At 50.3% G+C, this 19,201-nt stretch overlaps 1 pseudogene across 1 annotated transcript; it reads left to right on the top strand.

Moving 5' to 3' along the window:
- Positions 1–11,320: 11,320 nt before the first annotated feature.
- LOC311425627 (olfactory receptor 14C36-like) lies at positions 11,321–12,264 on the top strand (annotated as a pseudogene). The gene has a single exon. The product of its transcript is annotated as an olfactory receptor 14C36-like (transcript).
- The last annotated feature ends 6,937 nt before the right edge of the window (positions 12,265–19,201 follow it).

The following is a 19,201-nucleotide window of genomic DNA, read 5'->3' as shown; positions in this document are numbered from 1 at the left end:
TGTACCTATAATACTAAGGGGACAAACAGGTTATCTAAAATAAAAATAAAAATAAAAATAAAAATAAAAAATAATCTCAATACCGTAGCTTGATATTCTTTTATTTTTATCATTATTATTTACTTGAACTTGTGATTTAGATTTAATTCTATTTGTGGCATCCTGTCTATTAATTATTTTATTTACTTTCCCCCAATCATCTTATATTCTTCCAGAATAAGGTTTCCGGTGTGGGAAATAATAAAGAAACCATGAAAACTTCACTCCTCTCAGCTGCCATCTCTTCCCATCTCCTTTGGAGCTGGGGGAGCAGCCCCAGCTTGCGGGAGGGGCTCAGGGCCAAGAGCCCAGCTGCCACATGGAGGAGCAGCCCCGGTGGCCAGGGAGCAGCACGGAGCCCACTCTTTGCCCAAAGTGAGTCACACGGTGCAAGCTCCCTTTGCTGACAGGGTGGACAGCCTGAATAGCATGGTCTCCTCTGAACGGCCACCTTTGCTCTAACAGCAGTGTGTCTGAGTTACAGGATCTTCTTCAAGTGGTCTCACAAACAGCCCCACTCCTTTTTTGTTCCTTCCAAGGTGAATTCCATATGACTCCATGTCCTGGTTTCAGTTAGGACATAGTTAATTTTCCTTCTAGTAGCTGGTAGGATGCTATGTTTAGGATTAGGATCAGAAGAATCACAGAATCACAGAATCATCTAGGTTGGAAGAGACTTCCAAGATCACAGAGTCCAACCTCTGACCTAACACTAATAAATCCTCCACTAAACCACATCACTAAGTTCAAAATCTAAACGTCTTTTAAAGACCTTCACGGATGGTGACTCCACCACTTCCCTGGGCAGCCTGTTCCAATGCCTCATAACCCTCTCAGTAAAGAAGTTCTTCCTAATATGCAACCTAAAATACCCCTGGCGCAACTTTAGCCCATTCCCCCTCATCCTGTCACCAGGCACGTGGGAGAACAGACCAACCCCCACCTCACTACAGCCTCCTTTGATGTACTTATAAAGAGCGATAAGGTCTGAGTGCTGATTGACCCTCTGTTGTTAACTAGCCAAGTGGCTTCTGGTAGATTTAAGTCCCATTGTTTCCATGCCCCAGTACCCAATGCTCATAACATAGTCTCTAACAGTCCATTGTACCTCCCAACCTTCCCAGAGGCTTGTGGGTGATAAGGGATGTGATACACCCACTCAGTACCATGTCACTCAGGAGGTGACAAAATTGGTTCGGAAAGGACTTCCATTGTCAGACTTAATTCTCTCTGGTGTACCATGAAAAATTGTTATAAATGGCTCAGGATTCAAATTAGGATTAAATAAAAAATAGGATTTATTGAAAGAATATAAAGGAATAGAGGTAAGCAAACAGCGCTGGGTGCACCGGCAGTCTCCGCTCCACCAGGACGCACACCAGTTACATCAAGCAGCTGATTTTTATGCTCCTAGACTAATACATATTCATTACTACTTCTAAAAAAAATAGATTATTATAATTAGTTTCCGGGGTGCAGTCCCTCTTACTGGAGCATGAGCAGTCTCCTCTGGGGGTCTCTTCTGGGGGTCTCCAGGGGTCTTTCATGCTGAAGGCTCGTAGTCTTCCTCTCCCCCTTTGTACTTACTTGGCACCATGCCAAGTTTATAGAACATTCTCTGCAGGTCTTTTCTCCCAGCCGTCCTTCAGCTTCTTTTTCCTTCCTCTTAATCTCTCGGCCCCCCTAACCAGATACCAAAGATCCGCATAGTATCCCATAACAGTCACTAGTTGTTATCAGTTGTTCTGAAACTCCCAGACATCAAACACAAACAGCTTTCTTATTTGACGCTTCACGAGTAATTAAAACATTCTTCCCCAGCCATTCACAGACACATCTATAGCAGTGTTAAGTTAATCTCGAAGAAGACAGGAAAAAAGGCTGTAACTTTTAGAAATAGAAGTCCAGAATAACAAAAGTGAACAGGTTCATAAATTTAAGGAGTATTTTCTGAAGAGTTGATAAATTGACTAGAATGAGGGGGAGACTGGGACACACTGCATCTGTGGTTCAAGAATTAAATTGCCAGTGCAGGGCCCAGAGGCAGACAGGATTCAAACAGAATTGTTCTTTATGGACACGAATTGTTAAAACATTCCTCACAATGACACCACAGCACTTGTCTTTCCCAAGACAGTGTTTTGGGCCGTGGCATGGTTTACTGAATATGTTTCCAGCCACTCAGTATTTGCTTCTACCATGGTGAGTGTATACTGGCTCCCTTGGCGGGTTTGTGGGAATGGCCCGATGTAGTCAATCTGCCTGGCCTTGCCATACTGAAATCCAAGCCATCTCCCCATATTTCAGGGAGACTTTACCCTCCTGGCTCGTTTGATTGCAGCACAGGTCTCACACTCATGGGTAACCTGTGTTATGACCTCAATGGTCAGGTCCATCCCTTGATCTTGAGCCCATCTGTATGTGGCATCCCTCCCTAGTGTCCTGGTTTCAGTTAGAACAGAGTTAATTTTCTTCCTAGTAGCTGGTAGGGTGCTATGTTTTGGGTTAGGATGAAAAGAGTGCTGATAACACCCTGATGTTTTCATTGTTGCAGAGCAGTGTTTATACCAAGCCAAGGACATCTCAGCTTCTTGCTCTGTCCTGCCAACGGGCAGGCTGGGGGTGCAGCAAGAGCTGGGAGGGGACAGACCCAGGACAGGTGACCCAAACTAGCCAAAGGGGTATTCCATACCATCTGACGTCATGCTAAACAATATATAGGGGTGGCTAGCCGGGGGGAGGGGGCCGGACTGCTCATGGTTAGGCTGGGCATCGGTCAGCGGGTGGTGAGCAATTGCATTGTGCATCACTTGTTTGTACACATTATTATTAGTAGTACTATTATCATAATAGTTATTATTATTATTATTATTGTTATTTTTATTTTCCTGTCTTATTAAACTGTCTTTATCTCAACTCACAGGCTTCACTTTCCGTTTCTCTCCCCCCTTGTCGTGGTTCCGCTCGAGTGGGCAGCCGAGCTCCACCACAGCCGCTCTCTCACTCCCCCTCCTCAAAGAGGAATGGGGAGAAAAGATGTGAAAAGGGCTCAAGGATTGAGATAAGCACGAGAAAATCACGAAATAATTATTGTAACGGGCAAGACAGACTCAGCATAAGGAGGTAGTAAGATTTATTGCCTACAACTAACAAGCGAGAGAAGTGAGAAAACAAGGGAAAAAAAAAACAAAAGCACCTTCCCCCCCCATCCACCCTTTTCCACCTCCTCCCCCCGAGCGGCGCAGGGGAACGGGGAATGGGAGTTATGGTCAGTCTATAGCACTTCTTCTCTGCCGCTCCTTCTCGGTCACTCTCGTCCCCTGTGCTGTGGGGTCCCACCCACGGGATGCAGTCCTTGATGAACTGATCTGGCGTGGGCTTCCCACAGGCAGCAGCTCTTCCAGAACTGCTCCAGATATGGGTCCGTACCACGGGGTCCATCCCTCAGGAGAAAACTGCTCCAACCTGGCTCCCCTACGGGCAGCAGCTCCTGCCGGGTCACCTGCTCCTGCGTGGGCTCCTCTCCACGGGCTACAGGTCCAGCCTGGAATCTGCTCCGGCAGGGGTCTTCCACAGGCAGCAGCCTCCGTCGGTGCAGGGCCACCTGCTCCACCGTGGTCTCCTCCACGGGCTGCAGCGTGGAACCCTGCTCCACCGTGGTACTCCATGGGCTGCAGGGGGACATCCTGCTTCACCATGGTCCTCACCACAGGCCGCAGGGGACTTCTGCTCCGGCGCCTGGAGCACCTCTCCCCCTCCTTCTACACTGACCTTGGTGCAAGGCTGTTCTCTCACTCCCTTGACTCTCCCGGCTGCTGTGTGGCGCAGCGTTTTTTCCCTGTCTTAAATATGCTCTCACAGAGGCGCAAAACAACATCGCTTATTGGCTCGGATCTGGAAAACAATGGGGCCCTTCCCAAACATGGGGCAGCTTCTAGATCTTTCTCACAGAAACCACCCCTATGGCTCCCTGCTACCAAAACCTTGCCACGTAAACCCACTACATTCCACCCCTCGCCTCTGTTAAAAGCATATTTAAGACTACTCACAACATACTCTTACTTTACAATTATCACAACAACCTTCACAAAATTCACTTAAATCAAAACGAAAAAGAATTCACCACACCAAAGTAAACATAACATCATCACAGCACCGACAAGGTGGACATTTTACACATACACACCACCCCTCGTCCCTTCACCACACTAACATCTCACAGTTACTGCTTTCTTAAATTCTTCACAACTTGTACATTCCTAACAATCATCCTGCACATATTTTTGCCCGTTACTTCTACTAACTATCATCCTTATCTCAAATTCCTTGAGCCCCACGTTGGGCGCCAAAAAAGACTGTCGTGGTTCCGCTCGAGTGGGCAGCCGAGCTTCACCACAGCCGCTCTCTCACTCCCCCTCCTCAAAGAGGAATGGGGAGAAAAGATGTGAAAAGGGCTCAAGGATTGAGATAAGGACGAGAAAATCATGCAATAATTATTGTAACGGGCAAGACACACTCGGCATAAGGAGATAGTAAGATTTATTGCCTACAACTAACAAGCGAGAGAAGTGAGAAAACAAAGGAAAAAAAAAACAAAAGCACCTTCCCCCCCCATCCACCCTCTTCCACCTCCTCCCCCCGAGCGGCGCAGGGGAACGGGGAATGGGGGTTATGGTCAGTCTACAGCACTTCTTCTCTGCCGCTCCTTCTCGGTCACTCTCGTCCCCTGTGCTGTGGGGTCCCACCCACGGGATGCAGTCCTTGATGAACTGATCTGGCGTGGGCTTCCCACAGGCAGCAGCTCTTCCAGAACTGCTCCAGATATGGGTCCGTACCACGGGGTCCATCCCTCAGGAGAAAACTGCTCCAACCTGGCTCCCCTACGGGCAGCAGCTCCTGCCAGGTCACCTGCTCCTGCGTGGGCTCCTCTCCACGGGCTACAGGTCCAGCCCGGAATCTGCTCCGGCAGGGGTCTTCCACAGGCGGCAGCCTCCGTCGGTGCAGGGCCACCTGCTCCACCGTGGTCTCCTCCACGGGCTGCAGCGTGGAACCCTGCTCCACCGTGGTACTCCATGGGCTGCAGGGGGACATCCTGCTTCACCATGGTCCTCACCACAGGCCGCAGGGGACTTCTGCTCCGGCGCCTGGAGCACCTCTCCCCCTCCTTCTTCACTGACCTTGGCACGTGCAGGCTGTTTCTCACTCCCAGCTGCTGTGTGGCGCAGTGTTTTTTTCCCTGTCTTAAATATGCTCTCACAGAGGTGCAAACAACATCGCTTATTGGCTCGGATCTGGAAAACAATGGGGCCCTTCCCAAACATGGGGCAGCTTCTAGATCTTTCTCACAGAAACCACCCCTATAGCCCCCTGCTACCAAAACCTTGCCATGTAAACCCAATACAATTGGGAAAGGTTGTGTTTGTATGAGAACTCATTGTGATTCTATAGTCATAGATAATACAGTGGTGGATACCAGTAATCACTCTAATGTTTGTGTTTGCAATTTTACCAACATTCTCCTACTCCTATTGGAATGAACCTTACCTTGGTGAAGAAATTACTGGTACATGAGGACCTGAAGCAGCTGATGACACAAGTCCGAGAAAATGGACAAAAGACTCTGATTACTGTCCATCATGATGCACAAGAAATACATCGAGTGATGGAAAGAGTAAAGAGAGATGAGAGACACCGTTGGTGGGACACTTTGTTTGGATGGTCTCCAGCTGCCACGGGAATCTTCAACAAGATGCTTCACCCTGTTATTGTTCTGCTAATACTCACTGCATTATGTTTTATACTGACAATTAGTTTGTATGTTAAACTCTGGTTTATGATGAAATGTTTAGCATCCCTACACAATGTACACACACTCGATAAACCTCAATCTGAGAATGTATGTGATATCCCCGACATATTCCAACTGTCGTTAAGCTTGAGTGACTATAGTCACGAGGTGGATTATGTGGTGTAAATGCCTGAAGTAACCAGGAAAATAAAACCAACATTCACATTTTTAAGGAAAAGGTACAGCATTGAAGAGGCTTTCAGGGTAGGGCATAACTGCATTACCTGAGCGTTCCCTAGGCTCCCAACCTTAGATGCTATCGTGCTGGGGAAACTTGGTGTGCTAGCCCTAAGGAACAGCACGGAGCATAGAGTGGAGTGGAGACACCACGGCTAGGCTCTGTAATCAGGTGGGGCCTCGATTGTTCTTGTGCACAAAGCTGCACTTTTTGCCACCCTGAGCCAAAGACCTGTCATGTTTTGACAAATGCTGTACCCTAGTGTACTTTTTGCTCATTATAATATCATTATAATACCAAAACACACCTCCATTCCAAAAACTACCCGCCTCCAAGGTGCGACCACCCCTCACTGAGCATGCGCTCTGAATTTCTCGGAGCCTATTACTTTAAACGGAGACGGAAAAACTTTACACCAATCATAACTAAGATATGCTTGACTAGAGCCACTCAAGCTCCACCTAAAAGATAGAAAATAATATAAATTGGCCCAAGAGAGAGGGGATGTTAGGGAAGATACCACCGTCAGGGGAGATACCATCCCGAGGAAATACAACATCCTTAGGACCTCCTGACTCCTGGGATCAGTCGACGGGCTGAGCCTCTCTTCCCCCCCCATTGGGACGCCTTTGGGTGAGATCTAAATACTTGCTTATAAATCTCTATAGAGTCTTTGATCCTTTTAACGCGTTTATTTCTAGGCTGCACACCTGTGACACCTGTAAACACCTGTAACATCTATAACATCTATAACACCTGTAATATCTATAACACCTACAACACCTATAACACCTGTAAACTCTGTAACACCTATAACACCTGTGTATTTTATGCATACTAGCTTGCTTTTTCAGACAGTCACTATCGCCGGCAATCCAAAAGAACCTGATTATCTGTTGCTGTAATAAACCATACTTGATTGCATTGTGATAACTCTCATTAAGTGCAACGAGGGTGAGGGTGGTTATCCGTGATAGTTTAGTGTTCTGAATCTAACCAGACCCCCAGGCGGTTAATGCATTTTTGGTGAATGTCCGAACGGACCCCCAGACCGTTAATGCGTTGATGGTGAATGTCTGACTGGACCCCCAGACGGTTAATGTGTTTTTGGTGAATGTCCAACTGGTTCAGTACCCTGAATCTGACCGGACCCGTAACAGTTAATCAGCTACACTCCTTAACACGACATCCACTGATGCCATCACTCCATCGTAGAAGGCCACCAGATTGGCTAGGCAAAATCTGCCTTTGGTGAAGCCATGCCGGCTGTCTCAGATCACCTCTTTATCTCATGCATGCCTTCAGATGCGTTCCAGAAGGGACTGCTCCTTGATCTTCCCAGGCACAGAGATGAGGCTCACCAGCCTGTAGTTCTCCAGCTCTTATGTTCTCCCTTTCTTAAAAATGGGAGTCATGTTTCCCTTTTTTCAGTCACTGGGGGCTTCACCCAACAGCCATGATTTTTCAAATTATGATGGAGAGTGGCTCATCGACCACATCAGCCGTCTCTACACCTCCAGATGACACCCCTGTATTCCTCCCAGGCTATACAACCCTGCTTCTACTTCTGTGCATTTCCCTCTTTTCCCTCAGCTTAAGCAGCAGGTCCTTGCTCAGTCATGCCGGTCGCCCACCTCCTCTGCTCGAAGTATCCTTCACTCTGCTCACAGTGTTTGTCTTAGCTCATGGGTGAACTGGATTAGATCTGCTTGAGTCTTCTGAGGCTCAATCCAAGGCCTATTGCCTGCTGCACCTACAGCACAGTAATTGTTACTTTCCCTTACTATGCACAGTAAGGGAAACACCTTTGTAGTCCTCCTGAAGGGTGGAGAGATGAGGCTGGGCACTGACCAGCAGGAAAGCAGATCTGCAGAGGGAGACCTAGGAGTCTTCGGGGACAGTATGTTGAGTATGAGCCAGCAGTGTGCCCTTGTGGCCAAGAAGGTCAATGGGATCCTGGGTGCATTCGGAAAAGTGTTGCCAGCAGGCAAAGAGAGGTGATCCTCCCCCTCTACTCAGCCTACACAAGTGCTTGGTGTTATTCCTTAATATCCCTAGGAAGGAGACACCACATTTTCTTTATGATGTCAAATGCATGAGAAGCCTGACAGGGTCAGAAAAGTGGCCATTTAGTTGCAGAAGAAGCAGTAGGGCTGGATTCTCCTGAAATGCTACTTGGTGCTTGACAGAGCGGCACACTGCCACAGTCATGGTGACACTGCCTGCTGACCCCACTCCTGGCCACAGAAGGACAGCGGTAGGGAGCACCCAAGCAGTGTCCAGCAGGGACCAGGCCTTGCAGGGAAGTGCCAGCACTGCCGCTGCTCCAGTGACGATATCCCGGTGATGCAGTGCACCCCCTGTGACATCAGCATGTGTCATTTGAAGGCCTGTGAGGTCAGCAGCATGGAGATGACACAGCTCAGGAGAGACATGAGAGTTTTCCCTTCTTGTCCTGAGAAACTGTCACTTTCCTTCTGCCCAGTTCTTTTTGGGATCAGGAACAGATCAGGGACATCTCCAAATGGCGGCAAAGGCCATGGAATAAATGAAGTGGAGCCCTGGAGATACCACTACTTCCCCCTTATGCCAACATGCTTTTGCTGTTAGGAACCATTCCAAGATGTTAGGGTTTCAGGCTTGTCCTGGGGCTTGGATTTTTCAAAAGATGGGAGCAAAGGCACCTGGGATGGAACAGCCCCTCGGAGTGACTGAACTCTTCACTGCATAGAACTCACTTCTGAAAGAAGGATGGGTTTTACAGAGTGAATTGGAGTACATGCCAGGGCCTCAGCACCATTCCCCAGTCTGCCATGCAGGAGCCAGAGGTGGTACACGAGGGAAGGGCAGACGTACCCTCAACATGTCATGATGAGAGAGGGGAGTAGGGCAGCGCTGCAGACAAAAAGGGGAGTGGGGAGAATGGTCTAGGATGGATGCCTTGCTCTCCTGTAGGCTGCCACAGCCTCCCCATGGCCCACGGTGTTGTGCCTGCAGAGAAGGTGGAGACCACAGAAGAGGCTGAGGTGGAGGGGCAGCCTGCCCCTTGCAGCTGGGCTTCCAGATCTGCCTGCAGGAGACTACTTGTGTCTGTGTTCACAATGGAGGAGGAACCCATCCTGATTTAGGATCTAAACTCTCTCATTTCAGGAGACCTGTGGCATGCCAAAGGCAAGACTACAACCCCTGACCGTACTGCACACAGATGTACAAAGAAATGGATTCCTTCCTGAAAAGGAGAAATGAGTCTACTGTCAAGAAGTGTGTGTGACAGGGGAGGGAGAGAAGCTGAGGGATTCCTTCAGGCTGTTTCCTAGCAGGTTCCCCTGCAGCCCCCGGGCCATGTGCAGGGAGCCTGGTGGGGGGCAGAGCAAGGGAGGCCTTGGGCTGGGCCTCTGCTGCTGAGCTGTGCTCCGCTCCTGGGCCCAAGGGGAGCTCCTGGCAAGTGGGCAGCGCTGCAGAGAGACAGCTCTGCCCAGGAGCAGCTCCTCTGCACAATGCGGCAGGCCTGGGGGCACTGCCTGCAGAGACACAGTGCTTAAAGGCAGGCAGAAGTGGCAGGATGCCCAGAGCTCCCTGCGGGAGAAGACTTCGCAGCCGTGCACCTGGTAAGTCTCTGGCTGGAGGGCAATGCAGCCGCAATTCGTGGAGGCAGGAGAAGCTGGGCGTGTGGGCAGGGGTGTCCAGGGCTGTGGTGCAGAGCAGGGTCCCTGCTGTGCCCCAGGGCCTGTGTGCCGGGGCAGGGCCTCTGCCACCTGCCAGGCTCGGCACTCAGCCTGCCCGGAGAGCTGCCCAGGGCGCTGCGGGTGGAAGGAGCCCCCCCGGCAGGGCAGGGTCCTGCTGCTGGTGGGGGGCTGCTGCCTGGTGCAGCCTGCTCACAGCTCCACAGCACACCAAGGGAATTTCAAAGGGAACTTCACTCTCATCTTTCCTTAGCCTCTGCTTTTAGTTTTCTTTTTGGCTCAGTAGAAATAGCAAAATATAATATTATTTCTTAGAAAAGCCTGACAGTCCTAAGGCATCCTAAGGAGGTTCCAATGACCCCCATCAAGTCCCTTTCCTGCTCCTCAGCCCCCAGAAAGCTCCACCACCACACATGCACTGTTAGCAGGGTCTGACTGACCTGGGCTTTAGGACGTGCCCCCAGTGAGCTGCCCCTGGGCAGAGCCCTGCTGCCAGGAGGTGTCTGCAGGTCAGAGCTGAGCACCCAGTTCTGATGGGGTGGGATGGGGGCTGTGAGGTGCAGGCAAGTGGCGTGGGGACAGAGACCCAGCTGCAGGCAGGCACAGCTGCAGGCAGCAGAGCCATGGGCAGGGAATGGCAGCACAGTGCTAACAGAGTAGTCTGGCACCTGTCTGTCTGCCCTCTAGCTCACAGGATTCAGGACATGACTCATAACCTCAGCAGCAGAACCTCCAGCAGAGCAGTCTCCTGAGTTCTTGTCAATCTCTCCCTGGCCTTGCCTCCCCTGGCAGAAGCCCTCTGCTGTTTCTCACTGCTCCTACACCTAGTGTTGTTTTTGGTTTATGGCTCCCTGCAGATCTGGCTTGCAGCTGTAGCTCAAGCTCTGACCCTCTTGGTCCCACCACGCAGATCTGCCCTTAGGAGAAAGGTTCCCAAACCCCGTCTAAACTCTGGGGCTTGAAGTAGTGCAGTCTGGAGGGAAGGAAAAAAATGAATCATTTTCCCAGACATTCTTAAGGCCACAATCATTGAGCAGTTCTATATGGGCAACTCGACTGAGCCCTAGAGGAGTCTGGCTGAGACCAGGGTAGATGGACAGACTGGCTATCCTCACTGCACTAAGGACATTCACAAAATCTCACCTGGAATGTAGGAAAAATGCCAGGGTTTTCTACCCTCAAAAATCTTAGAAGAGTGTCACAGATGCAGTTGGAAGAAATTAAACCACAAATGCCGTTTGGCAGTCAAGAGTGTTGAGAGTGGTAATGCTGGGAAGTCCACATACATCAGAGGTAGATTTAATCGGAGATCACTCCTGATTTCTTTATGTTTAGACCTGTAGGACCGTCGTGACTCCTCCACAGTGCACAGCAGTGTCCCCTGCTCCCAGTGGCACCTTCCTCCAGCACCATCCAAAGCTCAAGCAACAGAGCAGCAGAAAGGTCTCAGAAAGGGGAAAGTCAGTGTGTGGGATTTAAGTGAGAAGTGGAGTAGGTTTTTCTCAGAGATGTCTCTCTTAATTATCACAGTCTTTTCTTCCTTGGGTAGTCCCCTTTGTCCAGGAAGATCAGATGTCCAACAGCAGCTCCATCACCAAGTTCCTTCTCCTGCCATTTGCAGACACACAGGAGTTGCAGCTCCTGCACTTCGCGCTCTTCCGGGGCATCTACCTGGCTGCCCTCCTGGGCAACGGCCTCATCCTCACCACTGTAGCCTGCGACCACCGCCTCCACACCCCCATGTACTTCTTCCTCCTCAACCTCGCCCTCCTTGACCTAGGCTGCATCTTCACCACTTTCCCCAAAGCCATGGCCAATTCCCTCTGGGCACCAGGACCATTTCCTATGCGGGATGTGTTGCACAGGTCTTTCTTTTTCCTTTTCTCATGTCAGCAGATTTGTTTCTTCTCACCGTCATGGCCTATGACCGCTACGTTGCCATCTGCAAGCCCCTGCACTACGAGACCCTCCTGGGCAGCAGAGCTTGTGCCCAGATGGCAGCAGCTGCCTGGGGCAGTGGGGTTCTCTGTGCTCTGCTGCACGCTACCAATACATTTTCCCTGCCCCTCTGCCAAGGCAATGCTGTGGACCAGTTCTTCTGTGAAATCACCCAGATCCTAAAAATCTCCTGCTCAGACTCCTACCTCAGGGAAATTGGGCTTCTCACATTCAGCGGCATTCTGGTTTTGGGGTGTTTTGTATTCATTGTGCTGTCCTATGTACAGATCTTCAGGGCTGTGCTGAGGATCACCTCTGAGCAGGGACGCCACAAAGCCTTTTCCACGTGCCTCCCTCACCTGGTCATGGTCTCCCTGCTGGTTAGCGCTGGTGTATCTGCCTACCTGAAGCCTCCCACTATCTCCTCTCCATCCCTGGACATGATAATGGCTGTTCTATATGCAGTGATGCCCCCAGCAGTGAACCCCCTCATCTACAGCATGAGAAACCAGGAGTTCAAGTGTGCCATTAGGAAAATGATGTCATGGATGTTTATCAGGATTTGCTCAGGAAATTAATTGGACCCTTCAGCAGCTATAGACTGCTTCTTTTGCTTCTTCTACACATGAATTGTGGTTTATGTCATGACAGGCTAAGCCTGGTTTTACTTCTAGACGTCTTTTTTTTTTCATTTTCCCCTTGTGATACTGTTTTCCACAAAGAAATGCCATTCTTCATCCCCTTGCACTTAAGTACCAACATATCTTGTGTGACCCTGAGGCTCTGCATAAACAAGGAGCCAGCCTCTCTGTGTATTTAAACAAAATAAATGAACCTACAGCAAATTCTTTTTCTGGATCCCACTCTCAGCAGAGCAGAGACATAATGGGACCAGCAAACCCCTTTCTGGCTGCAGCAGCTTGGGGCAGGCTGCCCTGGCCCATGGGCTGCAGGATCTGCCTGAGGACCCACAGGGATGGCACGGAGGGGCTGCAGGCCTCTGAGGATCTGCTGCAGAGAAGAGCAGGGGACACAACAGCAGGGTACACTGATCTCTGTATGCTTCTGCCATGGATGTTTCCATCTGTGGGGCTGAGCCCTCTATGCCCCAGTAGCTGGTGTTCCCTTCAGAGGGGCTGTGGCTGTGGTGGCAGTACCCAGAGCCCTGCAGCAGCCTGCAGTGGGCACTGCCCTGGAGCCACTGCCACTGGGCTGGGCAGAGGGCAAGGAGGTGGGCAGAGGTCAGGAAGGTGGAAGAGCTGTGCTCGAGGTCTGTGTTAGGGGAACAACTAGCTCTATTGGCCTCTGTCCTGGCCCAGAGCCCTGCAGACCTGGAGCAGGGCTGTTTGCAGAGGCCCCCATGGGAGGTGGCTGGGTCAGGGCAGGGGCCATGGGCTGGAGGAGGCTGCAAAGGAAGGCCATAGCAGGAAGGGACCCTGAGGGTGCCGCTGGGATTTTAATGGGGGGAGCTCCTCCCAGCCCTGAATGTGCACTGCCATGTGCGGTGCCATGGTGGCATGGCTGTGGGACCATGTGTGGGGCAGTGGGGCTGGGACAATGCAAGAACAGGGCTCTGAGAGGGGCCATGAATGAGCTGGTAGGGGGTGACAGCAAGGATAGGCTCCAAAACAGGAAATTATGGTGGAGACGGACATATGGTTTTAGCAAGGGCAGAGCTCACCGCCAGCCAGCCCCTCGATGGGGCTCTGCCAGCCCCTCGCCCTCCCCTCTGCAGTGACATCATTGCTGCCCAGAGGGCTTTCTGATGTGCAGGACAATTTCAGGGAGGACAACTGCCCATGTGCCAAAAGGACCTACTACCACCAAGATGCATTTGGTGTTTCAAGCTGTCACTGGCAGAGGTCTTGCAAAGTCTTTCTGCAGTTGTGCCCAAGGACCTTCACTCCATTGGTCCTGTGCTGGGGCTTTCACTTCAGCTGAACCTGTGTTGGTTGTGGCACAAGCAAGACACCTTTTACAGATGCACTCTGCATCCTCCTTCATGGGAGGGCACCACTCCATGTCCTTTGCTCTGCTCACGGTGTTTGTCTTAGCTCACGGATGAACTGGATTACATCTGCTTGAGTCTCCTGATGCCCGAATGCACCGCATAGTAACTATTACTTTCCCTTACTGTGTGGATTGACCTGATGGGTCTGTTTACACTAATCCTTTTTAATTTCCCTAGTTGGAATGTAACATATTCCCAGACTGGGACAAGCAGCTGGGTTCTGCCACAGCCGCTTAAAGTCGCCTATTCTTGAGTCTTTCAGCCTGAGTTTATCACACATGGACAAACATGAATATCTTCGGGTTTCAATGGCAATTTCAAGTGTAGTGAACTCCAGGAATCCACTGGAAAGTCTTCCAGGATGTGTGGTGCCAGCCCAGAGGAATCCCTTGCAGAACCTACAGACTTGTCCAGGCCATAGTCTTGAATTCCCAGACTGCAGTGGCTGCCTTCCAATGATTGTGACTTATGTTAGACTCATAGAACCATAGAGCCATAGAATAATGTAGATTGGAAAAGATCTCTCAAATCATCAAGTTCAACCATTTACCTAGCACTGCCACATCTACCACTAAACCGTGTCCCTAAGCACCACATCTACACGTCTTGTGAACACCTCCAGGGATGACCACTCCACCACATCCCTGGACAGCCTGTTCCAGTGCATCACAACCCTTTCAGGGAAAACATTTTTCCCAATATCCAACCTAAATCTCCCCCGGTGAAACTTGAGGCCATTTCCTTTTTGTCCTGTTGCTGGCCCCAGTACTGAGTCCTGGGGGACTCCACTTGTGACCTGCTGCCAATTGGATTTAACTCTGGGAAACAGAGTCAAAACCTTTACTAAACCTTAGGTAGAAAACATCCACAGCCTATCCCTCATCCACTAAGAGCATCACCTTTGCATAGGAGAACAGGTTTGTTAAGCAAGACCTACCTTTCATGCCATGCTGACTGGGCCTGATCACCTGGTTATCCTGTATGTGTCGTATGATGGCACTCAAGATAATCTGCACCATAACCTTCCCTGGCACCAATATAAGACTGACAGGCCTGTAGTTCCCTGGGTCCTCCTTCTGGCCTTTCCTGTAGATGGGCATCACATTTGCTAGCCGACAGTTGACTGGGACCTCCCCTGACAGCTAGGCCTGCTGATAAATTACAGAAAATGTCTTGGTAAGTACTTCTGCCAGCTCCTTTAATACCCTTGAGTTGATTATGGATGGATATTTTCCTTAGTCCTCCTTTTGTTCCTAAAGCATTTATAAAAACATTTTTAATTCTCCTTTATGGCAGTAGCCAGACTGAGTTCCAGTTGGGCTTTGACCCTTCTAATTTTCTGCCTGCACAGCCTCACAACGTCTTTATAGTTAGTCCTACTGAGCATCTTGCTCCTTGTTCCAAAGATCATAAACTCTCTTTTTCTTCCTCAGCTCTAGCCAAAGCTCTGTTCAGCCACGCTGACCTTGTCTGTTGGCTCATCTTTCAGCACACAGGGATGACCTCTTCTGTGCCTTTAGGATTTCGTTCTTGAAGTGAGTCCAGCCTTCCTGGACTCCTTTGCCCTTCTGGACTGCCTCCCGAGGGACTCTGCCAACCCAGCTCCTTAACAGGCCAAATTCCAATCCCTTTGGAATTCCAGGGTGGCAATTCTTCTAACCCCTCTTCTTACCTCTCCAAGAATCAAAAACTCTATTAATTCATGATTGCTATGCCCAAGATTTGCCCTTCAACTTTCACTTTCCCTTCAAGACCTTCTCTGTTCAGAAGCAAAAGGTCCAGCAGGGCACCTTCCCTGGTTGCCTCACTCACCAGCTGTGTCAGGAAGTTATCTTCCACCCGCTCCAAAGACCTCCTAGACTGTTTCCTCTCTGCTGCGTTGTATTTCGAGCAGACATCTGGGAAGTTGAAGTCCCCCGCCAGACCGTATTTTCAGTAACCAAGTCATTACCAGCCAGTGTGTGAGTGGCTCTAGGACAAGGATGCACTCCAGATATTCCAGGCTTTCATTCAATAACCTCTAGGACAGAAGTCACTGAGCACAAGCTAATAGATCAAACCTCTTTTGTGTTTGTATAGAGCATTCCCGTACTCCAAATTCACCTCTAGAAGAGTCCAAAACCCTCCAGGCACTCACGATTGACATAAACTATAGCAGAATTACTGCAACCTGTTGCAAGGAGTCCTGAAAGTGCCTTCCCTGGTGACCAGCTCTGGTGAAGGCCTTGGGTTGCTTAGCTTGGAATGAATGCCAGTGGAACCAGGGCTTTGCGTATCTCTGTCCCCAAGTGCGGATGCCAATCACAGAGGTTTCCCAGGTGACATGTGGCAGCGATAGCTTCTGCCAAGAGGCAAAACCCCTTTCTTGGCACAATGGATGAGGAACAAAGCCTTCATCCTGTTGGACTGATCTCACAGTCATACCCAGGCACAAGGCTGCCAGACTGTCACCATGGCTGTCACAATGTGCCGCTCTGTCAAGCAACAAGTAGCACTTCAGGAGAAATCAGCCCTATTATTTATTCTGCAACTAAATGGCCACTTTTCTGACCCTGTAAAGATTCTCATACATTTGACATCGCAAAGAAAAGGTGGTGTCTCCTTCCTAGCGAGGAATAACCCCAAGCACTAGTACAGGCTGAGTAGAGGGGAAGGATCACCTCCTTTGGCCTGCTAGCAACACCCTTCTGAATGCACCCCAGGATCCCGTTGGCCTTCTTGGCCACAAGGGCACACTGCTGGCTCATGTTCAACCTGCGGTCCCCCAGGACTCCCAGGTCCTTCTCTGCAGAGCTGCTCTCCAGCAGGTCATTCCCAGCCTGTACTGGTTCTGTGGGTTATTCCTCCCTAGGAAGGAGATAGGACCCTGCACTTGCCCTTGTTGAACTTCATGGGCTTTCTCTCAACCTGTTTCTCCAGCCTGTCAGGGTCCCTCTGAATGGCAGCACAGCCCTCTGGGGTATCAGTCACTCCTCCCAGCTTTGTGTCATCAGAAAAGTTGCTGAGGGTGCACTCTGTTACATCATCCACTTCACTGATGAATAAGTTGAACAAGAGAGGAACTTTGGCACGTCCCATAACTCTGCAAATCTTGGTAAGGCAATTCCTGCTGCAGGAATCAATCAGCACATTTTAGAGAAGGCCAGTCAGTGTTTGCTTTGTCTGCTTCCAAGTGTGCTCCCCAGGAGAGACCCTGCTGCCTTCCAAAAGCCGTGAGCACTGGAGCCCCAGGGCCATGTGCCGGGAGGCTGGTGGGGGGCAGAGCAAGAGAGGCCTTGGGCTGGGCCTCTGCTGCTGAGCTGGGCCGGGCTCCTGGGCCCAAGGGGAGCTCGTGGCAAGCAGGCAGTGCTGCAGAGAGACAGCTCTGCCCAGGAGCAGCTCCTCTGCACAGCGCAGAGGGGCTGGGGGCACTGCCTGCAGCTGGCACAGGGAGGGGAGAGAAGGGAGAGATGTTTAAGACTGTGTGGAGTGTTAGAAAGCTGAGAATAAACTGGAGAAGCAATTCTAGCAACCCCTAACATGGTAAGTTTAAGTGCATTGCAATGCACTGGAATATCCTGGAGGTGTCCTAGACCTCCATTGTCCTAGAGCAGGACAGTCTGGAGACACTGCATATTTCTTTAATACAGAGAAGGACATGCTCCAGAGCAGGGGTTCCCTCCTGCAGTGTCAGCATGGAGGCCCTTAGAGCTCCTTTGTCACAGGCTGGCTGCAGGCTGTGAAGGCAGGGTTGCAGGCAGGGGTGTCCAGGGCTGTGGTGTAGAGCAGGGTCCCTGCTGTGCCCCAGGGGCTGTGTGCCGGGGCAGGGCCTCTGCCACCTGCCAGGCTCAACACTCAGCCTGCCCGGGGAGCTGCCCAGGGCGCTGCGAGGAGAAGCTGTGGGTGGAAGGAGCCCCCCAGCAGGGCAGGGTCCTGCTGCTGGCGGGAGGCTGCTGCCTGGTGCAGCCTGCTCACAGATCCATTGTACATCAAGGGCATTTCCCAAACAATTTTTCTAAGCAAGCAAGGTCAAAATAGGGATTTTCTGCCCTCTTTTCAGTTACCTACTCTACTGGAAGGGAGGGGAAGCAGGAAGAAATCGAAGAGGAGCTGTAAATATGAGCAGATTGCTGAGACTCCTGAACTGGAACTTTGACAATTGGTATGTTTGTGAGCTGCCCCAAATGTACCTTCAGCCTCTCCTCTTCATATTGAAAGAAACAGCATCAACTTTGCTGACCCCATCTGGGCTTTCTGACAGGTCCTTTTCCACCTGCAAAGATGTACAAGCAGCTAAGCAGTCTCTTGCATATTGGCAGGTTTCTGAAGGGCAAAGATTACTGTGCACAGATTTGGATGAGGCTGTGAGCAGAAACAGCTCCCAGAAAGAAAACCTTCATGTATCAGGGATATGATCAGGAAATGAGGGGAAGGTTAATAAGAAGTCTTGTCAGAGAGAGAATTCATCAGAATTCTCCATATTTTTTTTTCCATTCAGTGCAGACCCCTTCCTCTGAGCATGCCCCCTTGCCTCCTCTCCCACCCAGAAAAGCCTCTGCCCTCACGGCCATTAGTCCAAGACATGGAGCTTATCTTCTGCAGCCAGAGCTCCAGCAGAGCAGAAGTGCATCTCTCCAGTCACTTGCCCATCTCCACCTGTGCTGCAACTGCAGAGGGGGTCAGCTGCCTGGGGGTTGTGGGCAATGCAGTCTGTGAGGCTGGGGAGAGAGTTGACTTTCCCTTCATGAAGGACCATCACCAGGTCATTTGGTTATCTCCTTGGGTGTCCTTTCAATCTGTGAGCTGTCCTGCAGGCTGCAAATCTTTTCCATAGCATCTCTGTCTTATGTGAAACCCGGGGAAGAAGCAGAGAGATGCTACATGCAACTGTTGTGTTGGTGAAATGAATGATCGGTGTCCTTGACTAGAGGTGTGGTGCTGGTGGTTCAGGTACCTTGAGAAAGGCTGGGCATTGACAGATTGGCCGTGGATTCATCTGGTCTCAGCAGCATTTGGCTTCTTTTCAGGGTAACATAAATGTGATTGCCCTCCATCTACAAAAGCTCAGGCAGTTGGGGACAAGTCCAGCCAGCTCCCTCACTCTGCTCTGAGCCACAGGAAATCCCTTTGCCTCTCAGGTCTCACAGCCATTCACTGTGAGTGCATCAGAAATGCTCAGGATTTCTGACTTCAGAGAACACTGGGCATGAAGAGTGGGAAGAGAATGTGTATTAAAAATTGCCCCTAAAACTCCTTTTTGCCAACTGCATTATGTAGCACCGAATGCAAATGTTAACATGCTGTCATGAAGATGATCAGCATGCTGGAGCACCTCTCCTTCGAAGAACGGCTGAGAGAGCTGAGGCTGAGCAGGGTGACCTCGCTGCAGCTTTTCTGTAATTTAAGGGGTCTTATAACAAAAAGATGGAGATCTACTTTTTGATCAATCAGATAATGACAGGATCAGTGGAATGGCTTTAAACTAAAACAGGGGAGATTTTTATTAGAGATTAGGAGGAAATTTT

Source organism: Aythya ferina, assembly GCF_964211825.1.
Source record: "Aythya ferina genome assembly, chromosome: 32".
NCBI lineage: Eukaryota > Metazoa > Chordata > Aves > Anseriformes > Anatidae > Aythya > Aythya ferina.
This window is presented reverse-complemented; position numbering and strand designations above follow the sequence as displayed.